The sequence below is a fragment of the Magnolia sinica genome, chromosome 5 (assembly GCF_029962835.1).
Source record: "Magnolia sinica isolate HGM2019 chromosome 5, MsV1, whole genome shotgun sequence".
Taxonomy (NCBI): domain Eukaryota; kingdom Viridiplantae; phylum Streptophyta; class Magnoliopsida; order Magnoliales; family Magnoliaceae; genus Magnolia; species Magnolia sinica.
The window spans coordinates 45,691,061-45,706,245 of record NC_080577.1 but is presented as its reverse complement, the minus strand read 5'-3'; the positions used below and the strand labels follow the sequence as shown (position 1 = coordinate 45,706,245).

General features: G+C 41.3%; 1 non-coding gene across 1 annotated transcript; it reads left to right on the top strand.

Annotated features, from left to right (window-relative positions):
- Positions 1-10,906: 10,906 nt before the first annotated feature.
- Positions 10,907-11,013, top strand: LOC131247584 (small nucleolar RNA R71). The gene has a single exon (XR_009171862.1). It is a non-coding gene; the product is annotated as a small nucleolar RNA R71 (small nucleolar RNA).
- Positions 11,014-15,185: the final 4,172 nt, after the last annotated feature.

Below are 15,185 nucleotides of genomic sequence, written 5' to 3'. Positions count from 1 at the left end.
AATCCACCCTCATCATTGACATTCAATAGAGTGGATTGGGGAATGAACTTCTGCATTCAAGGATTTTACAGCTACCACCTTAATGGAAAATCATTAAGCTAGGATGCTTTTAATGCATAGATGATTAGAATCTCTCTATCTCCCTTATAGGAAAATATTTAATAAAGTACGATTCCATCATAACCTTGACCCAACCCGTCGCCATGTATTGGTACATCTTCTGAGTTGCGGTTCAAGAAAGCTGAAGAGTCTTCGTCAACAAAGTAGGAGATCTTCGACAACACGCTGAATGGGGCTCATCTACTTATCTATAAGTCATTAGAGTCCAGGGAACCCTTGTGATCATTCCTTCTGTAGGATTGGGTCTAAGTTGTTTCTCACCCCTTGCAAGTCCTCATAGGAGGCCTCCAGCAGGAGTGTACGTGGGGGTATTTTGTGTTGACCCTTACTCTGTGGAGAGCATAAACTCTTAGGTCCTTATGTAGGTCCTTAACCTGTGTGGTCTAAAACTTGGTTGTTGTGTGTTGACCCTTGCTCATGGCAGCATAAACTGTGTCGTGTAGACACGCTATGTCAGCCTAGGTGTAGGCTATACTGGTTAGAGGTGAACCTGATTTAAAACCTCTGGTTTGAGGTGAACCTATTGTGAAACCTCCTTTAGTGAGATCCGGTACACTCAAGGGTTGAGTGCGTCCACCAGAAGTGGAGTAGACAAGTAGTCGAACCACTATAAAAATGACTATGTTTGAGATTGCTATTGTCTTTCATTACTTGTGTGATTTCCTTAAATGCTTTCATATTTGATTATCTGAGATCACATCTCACACTCAGTCACATTCATCACAAACTATGATTTGCATCTTGTTCATCTTACAAATAGTTTTATGACTGGATCCTCTATTTAGCTTGGAAGCCATTAGAGTTACTCTGAGGAAATCCTGATGCATGCATATTCACTCAGGATAAAATTAATAGGATTGTAAATAACCATAAAATATTAAAAAGTCCTATTCACCCCCTCTAGGACATAATGACATATTCTCACTTCAACTAAAGCGGTCATTACCGCAATTTCAGCCCATACGCCAAGTTCTGATCTCAGGATCCTACAAGGAGGATTTTCAACATACATTTATCTCATAAGAAGCACAGCCCAGATACAAACATCAAACACCATCACAAAATCCACTATAATTAAAAATTTTAAGTACAATGCATAAGGGAAATATAATATTAATATTAAAAGCTCCAGAAATAGTTGCACGCTCTAAGCTCAGTATTGCTCTGGCATCCTAGCGTCACCTGCACGCAATGATCGTGCATAAGCTTATAAAAAGCTCAGAGGGTGGTATATGTTAGGTAAGTGTCAAGTATACGATATCAGTGTAATACAGAAACATGCTGGTAAACCCATGAATGTTATGCGGAAATGCTAGCAAGTCCATGAATGCTATCAGCCATACCAAGGCGATGCAATGTAAGGCCTACATGGCCAAATGCAAGATGCAACACAAGCATACCAATCCTCAGCTGGATCCATATATCAGTACATTTCATCTCTGGATAATCATATGTCAATATATTCCTCTCTAGACAATCATCGGGGTCTAGTACACTCAACACTAGCTTGCCGCCCCATCTAAGCACACAACTGGGTAAGTGGAAGAGACCTTACTATCCACCTGCTAATATCGGGCCCAGCGTTTTGATAGCAGACCCATTCCTCGAGCTGGGTCAAACTCAGCCTAGTCATTGCCCCCTCACTCGGGCAGATAAGGCCACACCCCCTTTCAACCGACCACGACACAATGAGAGACACAACCAACTGGTATTTGGCATTCATGCACTTATGCATCCACTCAGTCTAGACATTAGAGCAACCTCTGGTACCATAAGGGTTTAGGGACTTTCACCCTGGAACATTTATGGTGCCCCCATACTAGAACAAGTATTTCCAGTATCCAATCCTTCCATCTACGCTATGCCCCGGAGGCTATGACCTTGATGTCACTAGGGCGTACAGTAATAATGTCACACAAATGTGAGATGCATGAATCATACTATCAGTCATGCAGCAATCCTGTGCATACCATGTGCATATGTGGGGCAACTTCGTCTCTCAGGGAGTCCCATAATACTCCGCCCAATGGCATATGCTATGATCAATCACTCCTCATATCAAGCATACATATGATGCACATGGGCATGAATCATGAAGTTATACTAAGCATGATCTATTATGATGATGTACTCTCCTCATAATAAGAATGGGCTTAGATGGCCTACTCATATCAAGTATAGGCCTAACAACAAGGGATGGGCTTCCTCACCCGCTCCATCCCATAGTAAATTGGGCTTCCTAAGGGGCTCAATAAACACAAGGTGGGCCCTACAATACACAGTGGAAGCATAATCCATAATGGGGGCCCAACAGTTTAGGTTTGCCTAATAAAGTGAGATGGGACATACTAATAACAGTGGGGGCCCAATGATTTGGGTTAGCCCATTAAGAGAAGATGAGAATAGACCTAACAACGGGCCCTAGGGAGGATTACAATGTGGACATTTAACCATCATTGCTCTTACATTGTGGACATTTAACCACCATTGCTCTCAATGTGTGGCCCATTTAGAACCTATCCTATAATGGGGTCCATGGTCTTTATACTAGCTAGGAAATTGAATGGGCATCATAGACACTATCATATACATCATGGTGGGCTCACATATCATAATTAGGCCTCATCACATAAGCCTCATACACATCACAATGGGCCTAACACAAGGGCCTCATGCACATCACCATGGGCCTCACACAAGGACCTTATATACATCACATTGGGCCTCATACAAGAGCCTCACATACATCACATTGGGCTTCATAGAAGGGTCTCATGTACACCACCATGGGCCTCATGAAACAGCCTATGATCTAGGCACAATGGGATGATGGTATGTGCAACACCTACATCATAGTTAGCATTATGGGGCAGCCCATGATCCGGTAAAACTGATGATCAACATGTGTAACATATACAGCAAGGTGGCCTCATAGGTCAGCCCAATGGTCCAGAAAATAAATGGACAGTGTGCTTACAACACACACATCAAGGTGGGCCTGGATTGTGCAAATGGCCACACCAAATGAACTGTGTAGCAAGGTGGGCCCTACACATACAGCAGGTGGGCCCTGCGTGCACAATAAGTGGGCCCTGCGTGCGCAGCAAGTGGATCCTGCATGTCCAACAATGGATGGATGGCATGGAATGAGACACATACATCATGTGGGTTCCACCATCTAGTAGGCTGGATGGTGAGGATATACAACACATATCATGGTGGGGTCCACGTCCCAGCTGGACTGGATGGTGTGGATAAACCACAAACATCAAGGTGGGGTCCACGTCCAGCTGGACTAGATGGTAAGGATGAAACACTTACATCACGGTAGGCTCCACCGTCCAACCTATCTGGATGGTGGATGGAATGGATGAAACATATACATTAGGTGGGTCCACACGTGTGGCCCACCAGTCCAGCAAAATAGACAGATGGTTTGAATACAACACTTACATCATGTGGGTCCCACCATCTAAGGACTAGATGGTGGACGGTGTGGATATTCACATACGTCATGTGGGCTCCACCATCCCTTGCTAGATGGTGGACAGCATGGATGAAACACATACATCAGGTGGGGTCCATGTACACGTGGCCCACTTGATTTGAATCAAGTTGATATTTATTTTTCTTCCGCCAGGCTTGTCCTAATGGACAGCAGCAAGCTTGCCCACTAGATAGGTAGTAAGGTGGGGCGGTCCCACTTGATGGACAGTCTAGATGTTACATGCATCATCAAGTGGCCACACATCATAATAAGAGAAAGGGAAGAGAGAGAGAGAGAGAGAGAGAGAGAGAGAGAGATGTAGAGGGGAGGGACTCCACCACTATGAGGCTTCCCTTTACTCACTATAATGCATACATCAAATGGGTCTCACCACATGTGGGCCCTCAAATCAACAAAATCAATGGTGAAAATCTCTTTCCTACCAACAATGAAGATTCACCCACCAATTACACTTCTTCTTGGTTCCTTGAGATGCTAAGCTCCTTGGCTTCTTATTTGATGGAGGATGATGAAGATTGAAGGGTTAAGATGAGAGATTTGGGGTAGGGAATGGGCCACACACTTGGGTTCTTTTTTCTCCTTAGGATTTAACTCTTAAATGCTTGAGATTTTGGGTAGAGAAATGAGATGGGATGGATTGAAATGAGAGAGGAGTGGTGTTATATAAAAGGGATGGGATGAGAAGAATGGGTGTGTATGAGGAGTGACATGAGAGGTATGGGTGTGTGTAAGAGAGTTGACTTTGGAGATGGCTTGTGTAAGAGAAGGATGGGTGTGATGGGTGGAGTGATGGGTTGTACTTGACTTGTACTTGATTGATTGATATGATAGATTGGGTAGAGATTCTCTCAAGATTTGCAATGCGTGGTGTTTTCTCAAAATATACGCAGGCCGACAACTCCTAGCATGGTTATCGCATTGGTGCGCAAGATGCAGCATGGGAACCGCGGCGATGACGCATTCACTAGGGTATAGGTGTAAGACCCTAACCCAAGTGTGCACCCCATTTCTTTAGGTCACGCGGTCCTACCGATTGAATCCCGGTGACCCATGACCTATGTATGGTGTTTGTAATCATCCTTAAGTCTGATCTCGTTGAACAAACTCAGATTGGCCCGAAACCTATGCCATTGTATCCGCATCAGCGCCACGGTTCTAACACCGCATCTCATGTGTGAAACCAACATGTACATCACAAGTTATGGGCCACGCTCAATTTGGACCATTGATTGTGTGTGATGGTAGACCCCACCTTAGCACCACACACTTCCCCATGTGATGATGTCATCCTTAGGCTTAGGCTCTCTAGCAAGCCTACACCCTACACCTAGAAAACCTATGAGCCTACAACATTGTTTGTATCACCATAGCCTCATCATGGTTTTGTCTATCCAAGGAGAGAGAAGTAATCATTTCTTTCTTTTCTAGCAAGCCCTCCTTTCCCTCTCATTTTCTCTTTCACTCTCTCTTCTCTCCTCCTAGCAAACCAATGGTGTTCCCACCCTCTTCATTTCTCCAGCTCCCTCTCCCTCAAATCCCCTCTAATCTAGCCTTCGACAACTCATCTCAACCTTAGGAACCCCTTCCTTGGAGCATGGAGATCATGTTGATGTAGATTTGGAGATTGGATCCTTAGAGGCGGGTGCATGTATTTTCTATTTCAGATTTCTTGTATTTTGGATGTTCCCCATCTTTTCTTTTCATGATTGTAGTAAGTGGGGCCCATCAAGAGATGGTGGTGGCCCCAAGACTCCATGGATGTGGCTTGAAGCCCATCCCACATTGCATATATGTTAATACAAGGGGCCATTCTCCATGGACCCATTCATGGCCTTTTCTTCCTTTGATCAAGGATTCTTAGGTCATTTAGACCCTTGATCCTTGATGGAGATTGGATCTCCACCATAGATCCCAAGTAGGAATCATATGATCCATGTATATCTTGTGTATCTTGTATAATGGAATGTATATGCATATGTGATGAAGGGAAGGGCCTCAATGTGGCGGAGACCCTTCTCATGTGGCTGGATATTTATTTTTCCCTTGTAGATAACCTTTGATCATGTGTGTGTGGCCCACCTTGTGGACCAACAAAATCCAGACCGTCCATGGAGGTTGGACATTCATGACAGTCCACCTTGGACATGTGGCCCCAAAAATCCACCTAAATGGGGTACATGCAAGGGGGTTTTGTTATTGAGGAAGGTCTGGATGTTTGGGAGGCCCACTGGGGTGGTCCATCCTATGATTTTCTAGGATTAAATCCCATTTTAAATAATGTTTATATTTAATTCTTTTTAGTTATATGTTGCTATCTAGAACTGTCTGGATAGATTTTTGGGTCAACTTGAGGCTAGATTTTGGGGCTTTTTTTGGGGAGTTTTATAATAAGTAATATATGTCTTTTGAATGTATATGTCCTACCTATAAGCATGTCAAATTTTAGCCTTAACTGATCTCATTTGGATCTCCAAAAGAGTGGGCCAATATGGGTATGTTGTTGGATTTTTCTACTGTAAATTCCATCAACATTGTCTCACATAAAACCATAATTTAAAAATATTTTCTCTAATGGTGGGCCAACTTTATGGACTTTCCCTTATTGTATACATTATGAGGGACCTTTACGCTAAATTTCTAGATTTTTAGAGGCCCTGGACTCACTCTATTGGAGTGCCCAAAGTTGGTACACCAACATACATTGCTGGAATTTTCTGCTACCTTGCTGTCCTCTTGAGTTGTAGCTGATTTTGGGCCCCAGCCTAGTTGGACTTGTGTATGTTTACTAGGACCCACTTCTGATGTATCTGAGGTCCATGTGGACCATGTATGTGGGCTAATCAGCTAGACCAACGTCCCCTACTGGACGTCCAGCGTGGTGGACCGTCCATGGGCTAGCCCACCATGATGTATGTTTTGTGTCCATGCCATTTCCCCCCTTTATGGTGGCCCACGTGGAGTGTGAGACCACCCTAGGTGGACATCCCGTTTGGGGCCACCTCAGGGATGTGTGGAGCCCACTTTGATATGTGCATGGGCCAGGACACCCATGCCCTGGGATGCCCAGGCCATGGGCTGCTCCTGGGCCTGCAGCCTAGCAGTAGGCCCACCTATTTTGTGTGTACCACCCTCCTTCTCCATCAATGGGGCCCCCTTGTAAATATTGTTGGCCCTTATGGAAATATTTTCCACATGTTTTAACAAGTATCTGGACTTCAGCAGGCCCAAATTGTTGATGGACTGAAAATTCAATAAGGGCCCCAAATGAATATTGTTTTGGACTCAATTGTATAAGATGTGGGGCTCACCTTATTGAGAAAGCCGGGGTGCATGATGCACACCTATTTTGGTAATATTTTGGGCTTGATTAGTGCCCTTTTTGGGCTTGATCAGTGCATAGTTGACTACCCCTTTTTATGGTCCTTGTGGACCCAAGTATGACCAGATTTTTGGGACTTCCTAGTGGGCTGGAACATCCCACCTTGGCCCAGCCATATGTTGGGCTGATTTCCACCATTTAGATGGACTTGTGGGCTAGATAAAGGTGGTTTTGGGCCCTTGGTTGCCCACTTAAATGTGTTAGTTTTTGGGTTGATGTAAAGGGGCCCATTCCACCTAACTTAGACTTGTTTTTGGGTCATGTATTTGTGCCCGTGAGTTGCCCCTTAAGTTCACCTAAATGTATGGGTCTTGTGGCCAATGGGACTTGGGCTTTAGGCCTTGATTCCCCTCCTTGGGCCATGATTGTTAGAGGTAGTATTAAGCCTACTTATGCCTTTTGTGGGACCTATATGCATATGGTTTGGATATGGACCTTGGGCCTTATGTTTGTGTAGTTTGTGGATAAAATACCTTAGGGCAATGGTGTCTAAGTCCATTAGTTGTTAAGTGTAGTTGAATACCCACCTTATTCCCTTACTAGGCCTGTTTCCATATTATCTAGGCCCTAGCTCTATATGCTTAGTCTCGTGGGTTACCCCAGGTAAATAAGCTCCCATTAGATGTTGTATTCCTTATGAGGAATTGGTTAAGTGCCTAGACCCTTCATGGTTAGGTAGAGAGTACATCTTCTCATTCAACTCATTGACACCCTTATTCATCTTCATGGTCCACTCCCATACACATCATATACATGCTTGGTTGAAGTATGATTGGCCATGGTTGTGCTATTATGTAAGACATGTTGTTATCTCCTCGAGGGATAGAGTTTACCCTCTTGAGCATGGTGGATGCTTGGGATTGATGCATGGTTGATTATGTGACTCATGCATCTGGCATTGCATCACATATGGATATTCGACCTTGCTTCATCAGTGTCGTAGCCTCCATAAGTATATCGTGGATGGCTACATTTGGACACTGAAAATGTTACTTGAGCATTAGAGTGCATAGGATATCCCTGGGTGAATGCCCCTAAACTTTCACAGTACCAAGGGGACACCCCAACGCCGAGACCGAGTGAAAAACATGAGTGCATAAGGGCCTTATATCATTAGGCCGTGACTCCCACGACAACGTGGTTGGTTGGATGGAGTGTGGCTTTACCCACTTGAGAGAGAGGACAATAGCTAGGCTGAGTTTGACCAGCTCGTGAATGGGTCTGCTACCGTCGAGCCTCATTGGTGATCAGCTATCCTTGGGCGGGTAGTGAGGTCTATTAAGCTCGCTAGGTTGTGCAGCTAGCAGAGCGACAGTTAACATGTAGTGTATTAGACCCCGGTGATTTTCCTAAAGGGGAACTATACTAATATGTGGACTTGTTATGAGGACTGGCATGATTACATTACACCTTGCATTGGCATTTAGCTGTATAAGCCTTATGTTGCATCTCCTTGGTATGGTACCCAATACTCATGTATTGCATTGTATAACCTTGGTACGGCTTATTGCATTCATAGTTTAGCCTCGGTACGGCTAGTGGCATTGGTATCATTCATGTTTCCTTCTGTATTCTCCCCTATCTTCTTCTGAGTACCATTGTCACACACTTTCACCACCCTTTAAGCTTTTTATAAGCTTATGCATGATTGATGCGTGCAGGAGATCCTAGGTTAGTGTAGTAGCAGAGCAGTTGTGGATTGGATTGGCGTGAGCTGAGGACCCTAGTTGCAGACCTTTCCTTCCCTTCTTTCTATATTATGTATTTCATTTGAGCCTTGTACCTATAAAGTTTAAATTCTTAGTGGATTTTGCAGTGTGTTCATTGTTTATTCTTCGAGATTTACTTGTTATGATCTTAGGTATGCTTAATTGAATTGGAATTGTGATATGAAAATCCTCCTTGTAGGATCCCAGGATCAGAACCTGATCTAGGAACCAAGAATGGGGTACTACGGAGGTTGTTGCAGCCGGAATCAGCTATCGGGTTCGTTGTGGGTTCGGTCACCGAGTCTAGGGCGTGACAATAGGTTTCGAGTCAAGTCGACTCAAATCTACGGGATGCGACTTAGGGTCACGTGCAAATGCCGACTATAGGTTGCGGGTTGCTGGAATTCGACGGGGTGGATTGTGGATGTCTAAGGAATGGTACGATCTAGGATACGGACCTTATAGGAACCACCTGAGCTGGATTCACCCATTAGCAATCCGATACAAGGTATATGGTACCCACATTTAACAACTTAAGAATATTGGCCTTAACCACTTCCTTCATGTTTGGATTTAATCTACATTGTGGTTACTGTGAGGTCTTAGCATTATCCTCTAAATAAATATGGTAAGTACAAATCGAATGGTCAATTCCCTCGAGGTCCGCAATCAACCATCCAAGGGCTCCCTTATGCTTAGTAAGAGTAGAGATAAGCATACTCTTCTTTTCCTGCTCAAGGTGGGAAGAAATCACCACCGGGTATGTCTCATCTTGACCTAAATAGACATATTTCAAATCAGAGGGTAAAGGTTTTAGGTTAAGCTTCAGTGCGTTAAGTTAGACAATAGAGACGCTACATCAGTTTAGGGTAATTCTTCAAATTATGGCCTCCACCAGTTGACTTCAATTATCGGCATAGTATCCAGCATGGTTCCCATCTCCCTAATCACATCATCATCTAAATCATGAGAGTGGGTCAGGCACGTCTCTAGAGGGTCAGAGGATACAGTCAGAAAAGTTTTATCTTCCATGAAAGAATCAATCAGGTTAATATTATGAGAATCGACATCTTCCTCTGATTGTTTGCTCGTATTGAAAAAGATATTTAACTCCAATGTCATATTTCCAAAAGACAAACTCATAATTCCATTCATGCAATTAATGATTGCATTAGATATGCCAAGGAATGGGCAACTAAGAATGAAGGAAATTTGAGTGCTCATGTCCACGATGGATTGAGTGTCCAAGGTAATAAAATCTACTTGGTAGTAGAATTTGTCAACCTAGACCAACACATCCTCAATTATTCCTCTTGATACATGAACTGAGCGATCCGTAAGTTGTAATGTGGTTTGGGTGGCTTTTAATTCACCCAGACCCAGTTGTTCATAGACTAAGTAAGGGATCAGATAGACTTTTTAGCCCTTATCAGAATAGATTTGTCAATTATTTTCCCACTCTTAAGGGTGGTGCTAGACTTAGCTTGATCCATTTGATTTGAAGAGCTTAGATCACTTATTTCGTATTGCGGTTAGGATTAGGGAAAGGTTGAACAGGAAGCATCCCCTTCTTTATAACCATAAAACGTGAATCCATCTCTTGCATAAATTTTATAAGTTCTCGTAATGCTTGGGTAAGCTCCTGAGTTTGTGTGGAATTTTGAACCGGTTCCTCTTGAGGTTTCCCTTTATTTGGAATTTGATTAGGGAATCTTTAAGGAGTAGGAGTTTGTCCATTCCTCCAACTAAAATTTGGATGATTTATCCAACTAAGATTGTATGTATTGGAGATGGGTCCATTGAAATGCCTTTGGTAATTATTCACAGCATTAGATTGCTCATTCAATACCTCTTGAAAACCAGGTATTGTTGGGCAATTTTCAGTTGTGTGAATGTTGCAAGCACAAATACCGCAAACAGTTTCCTTAGCCTTATCCTTCTTTAGTTTCATGGCCTCGAATTTCCTTATGAGATTAGCCACTTTAGCATTGATATTATCATCCTCTTTCATAACATGCTCAATTTTGGGGAGACGTCCTATGATTATGCATTTTCAGCAAGTCTGTTCATATAATCCTACACATCATTGACATTTTTGTTCATAAATTCCTCATTGCCCATTATCTCGACCAATTGGCGCATGAAGATGTCAGTCCATCATAGAAAAAGTGTGTAATACACCATGTTTCAAAACCGTGTTGTAGGCATGAATTGACAAGATCCTTAAATCGCTCCCAACATTGGAAGAATGTTTCATTTTCCTTTTGGGCAAAGTCCATGATTGACTTTTTGAGAGTGTTCGTTTTATGGTGTGGGAAAATTTTCTTTATGAACTCCCTTTTCATATCGTTCCATCTACCAATAGATCAAGGACGTATCGAATGCAACCACGTCTTAGCTTTCTCTTTTAAAGAAAAGGGAAAGAGTTTCAGCCTGACCATGTCATCAGACACGTTAGGAAAATATAAAGTGGCTATGATCTCATCAAACTCTTTCAAGTATAAATATGGATTTTCATATTCCAGTCCATGGAATTTTGGAAGGAGTTGGATGACCCCTGGCTTAATATTCATATATCCCGTATTTTCTGAAAAAACCATGCATGAGGGCGTTCTCACCCCCGTCGGTTGTAAATAATCTCGTAAAGTATGAGGTGGGGGTGCTTGATGCACCTTATTCTCATCCTGGATTTCCTCAACCCTATGTTGAGGTGGATTTGGAGGTCGATTGGCCAGTTGATTGGCAACCATAACTTCAGTTAACTCTATGGATCTCGAGTGGTGTCTAATCCTGTGATAGACTGACAACCCCTCAACCAATCCTCCTTCACTCAAGAGACATCGAGTGTTTACACGGACCCACTTGGGCATGAAACACTCTCAGCCCTCAATTTCAAAATCTAACCTAAACCTAAAAAAGAAAGAGGGAAATATAAATCTGAAAATAGAAAGAGAGCGAATTAGAAAGAAGTTACCAAATTAGAAGTTTCTATATTGTGATCCTGTAAAAGAAAAAGGAAAGTGAATTAGTTTTTTTTTTTTAAGAACTAAGAAAGTAACCTAGTTTCTAAAAATGAAAAAAGGAAACAAAATTAGTTGCTAAAAATAAATTAGTAAAGTTTCTATCCTAGAATTAGAAACTAAATTAGTTTCTAAAACCAAATTAGGAAAGTTTCTAAACCTAGAAATAGAAAACTAAGTTAGTGTCTAAAATCTTTCTGAAAAAACCTTAACCTAAAAATAGAAAGTAGAAAAACCTTAATCTTAAACTAATTTCAAAACTAGTTAATCTCAGAAAAATGCAATTGTTAATCCCCGACATCGATACCAAAAACTTGTTCACAACCCCAAGTGTAGGGTTGCGATGAAGTAATAATCTCGGTGAGACCGAGGTCGAATCCACAGGGACTAATCTTATACATTTCTGAAAGTAACTAGAACTAAAACTAGAAGAATACGTGAATCTAATTCTGAAGTAATTAAGAGAGTAATTGTGATTAAAGTGATTAAAACTAACAAATTCAAAGGTGGTAACTAGGGTGCCAAGGATCCACTTATAGCTTCTCAGGATGCTACCTTGCTTGATTCAGGAAATCACTTGGAATTGGAGTCTTATCCTATCTAATTGGAAGATATATCAATAAACTCAGATCTGAACTTCCATTGACCTAATTCTCAATGGATGAAAGTTGTGAGGATTGGAAGTGTTCCATCATCTAACCATGTCCAGGCGACAATTGCAAACAACAGGGTATACCGATCCCATAACCAAACATAGAAGAATTGTGAAGGTTAGAAGAGATTCCATCACCCAACCATGCACAAGGGACGATGGTAAAAAATAGGATTTACTAACTTCACAATCTCATATCAGGAAAAGAAGGTACTCAAAGCTATTGCAGATATATTATAATTTAAGTCACAACAAACCATTAAAAACTGAAAGTATTCCTTAAAAATCAAATTATAATCAAAGAAGTTCAACACAACATGAATCAAAACAAAGAAAACATCCCAATCACTCTACAAGCTTCACCTCTTAGCCCTAGCTAAGAGATTTTACCAGCCATAAACATGATTGAACTAAAATCTCTTAAGAAAAGCATGAAAAAAAAAACTAAGGAAGAAGAAGAAAAACTCTTGGCGATGGCTTCTCCACCTTTTTTCTTCCATTCCTTAAATGCTAGAAGATGGCTAGGAACACCCTAGGAACTCCTATTTATAGTTGTGCAACTCCCTCTTCCAAACTAACCTTGAATTTCCGCAAACCGACCTTGGAACTACCTCAAATTTCCGTAATTCATGTGTTGTCTGCGTAACCTTAGACGAGTCAAGGAAAACCTTCAACTGGTCAAGGGTCACCTTCGACTGATCGAGGAAAGTCTTTGATTAGTCGAGGATCACATGAGATTAAAAGTTCATGTTGCTTGATTTCGAGTAAAGGAATCTTCAACTAGTCGAGTAGGACCCTTAGACTGGTCGCAGGAGGTCTTAGACTAGTCGAAGTAGGGTGATTTTTATGGTTCTTTTTCTTCACTTTCTTCACTTTAAGTCTTTAATTCTCTTCATTCTTCACTTGATTTTCTTAGATCTTTAGTATGTGAATTCTTCATTTTTGGTCTTCTTAGATCCAACCTTTGGGTTGGTGATTCTTGAGTATTAAATCCATGCTTTTAGCATCCTTTCCAATTCAAGCTCTTAAATTCACCTTGCAACATAAACATGGTTAAAATAGAACATTAAGCATTATCATGTTCATAAAATCAAGTAATAAATGGGGGATAATATGCAATATTTGACCCTTAGCAATTGCTCAAGCATTTATTAGCATATTTATTAGCCTAAATTGACCTATGAACTCCAACATTCATTGATCTTCCAACAACACTCCTTATTGGCAAGTGATTGTGTTGGGATCCTTGAATGCTAAGCTTATAGGAATCTTCTCTAGATCTTAATTGCATATCATTCATTAGAGAAGATTAGACCAAACCCTGAACCCAACAACCTTGCACCATCAATTCCAGCATCTACAAGTGGTTGTGGTTCAAGGGAGCTGAACTCTCTTCATCAACAAGGAGATCTTCAGCAATAAGTGATACAATGGGGCTCACTCACTTATTAGTAAGTATATAGAGTTCATTGAGTTTGAAGCCCTTTCCTTGTGTATAATTGAGATTTAAAGTTTGAGTTTTACACTCGCTAAGACCTTTTATAGGCCTCTGATGGGAGAATACATGTAGTGTTTGTGTGTAGGACCTAATGCCTTGTATAGGCTTTTAAGCCCTTATGTAGGACCTTGGCATGTGTGTCCTAATTCCTAGGATCTTGTGAAGGACCTTGGCCTGCGTAGCCTAAATCGTCAGGTTCTTGTGTAGGACCTTTATCCTTATGTAGGACATAAATCTAGAGTCCTTGTGTAGGGCTATGAATGTTCGTGGTTAACTTAAATTAAAACCATTGGATAGTGAAATCTGGTACACTCTAAGAGAGAGTGCTTTCGCCAAGAGTGGAGTAGGTAAGTAGTCGAACCACTATATATTGTTGTGTCTTGTGATGCTTGCCTTTTCTCATGTATGTTGATTTATAATATGTTTACTTCATGCACACTACTTTTTTAACACAACACAACACATTTATATGTTTTGTTATCTCTACTTTTTTGGGTGAATGGTTTTATGTTAATCCTTCTTTATTTTTTATGACCCAAATGCATTAATTTTTTAAGTAAGATTAAAGCCTTAAAAGTCCTATTCACCCTCCTCTAGTACACTTGGACGGAACTCCGTACTTCTACTACAGCGGTTTACCGCAATTTCAATTGGTATTAGAGCCAGGTTCCTCTTGAAGGGTTTAACCTAAAGGAAGATCCTAACTGAAGTTAGAAAGATGTCTAAAGGAGAGGGAACAACGGTTTCTAGACCACCAAGCTTTGATGGTTCAAACTATGCATATTTGAAAGCTAGAATCACTATATTCTTAGAATCTTTAGACTAGGACGTTTGGAACATTATTGAGAATGGTTATACACCACCAATGGAACAAATTGTGAATGAAAATGGCACTACCACATCTCAACCAAAATTAAGAGCTTTTTGGACTGATTATGAGAAACAAAGAAAAATGTGTGATGTTAAGGCTATGAATGTGATTTACTGTGTTATTTCACAAGAAGAATTTAAACAGATATGTATGTGTGAAACATCTAACAAAGCATGGGATATATTGGAAACCACCCATAAAGGAACAATCATCGTAAAACATTCAAAGCCACAGCTCTTAACAGTCCAATTTGAGAATATAAAAATGGAGGAACATGAGACTTTCATGGAGTTTTATACTAAGCTAAATAACATATGTTACTCCATGTGGGGACTTAGAGAGAGGGTTCCGATACTTAAAATTTGTAGGAAAATCTTAAGATGCCTACCGTAATGCTTCAACTCAAAAGTCACCACTATCAAAGAATG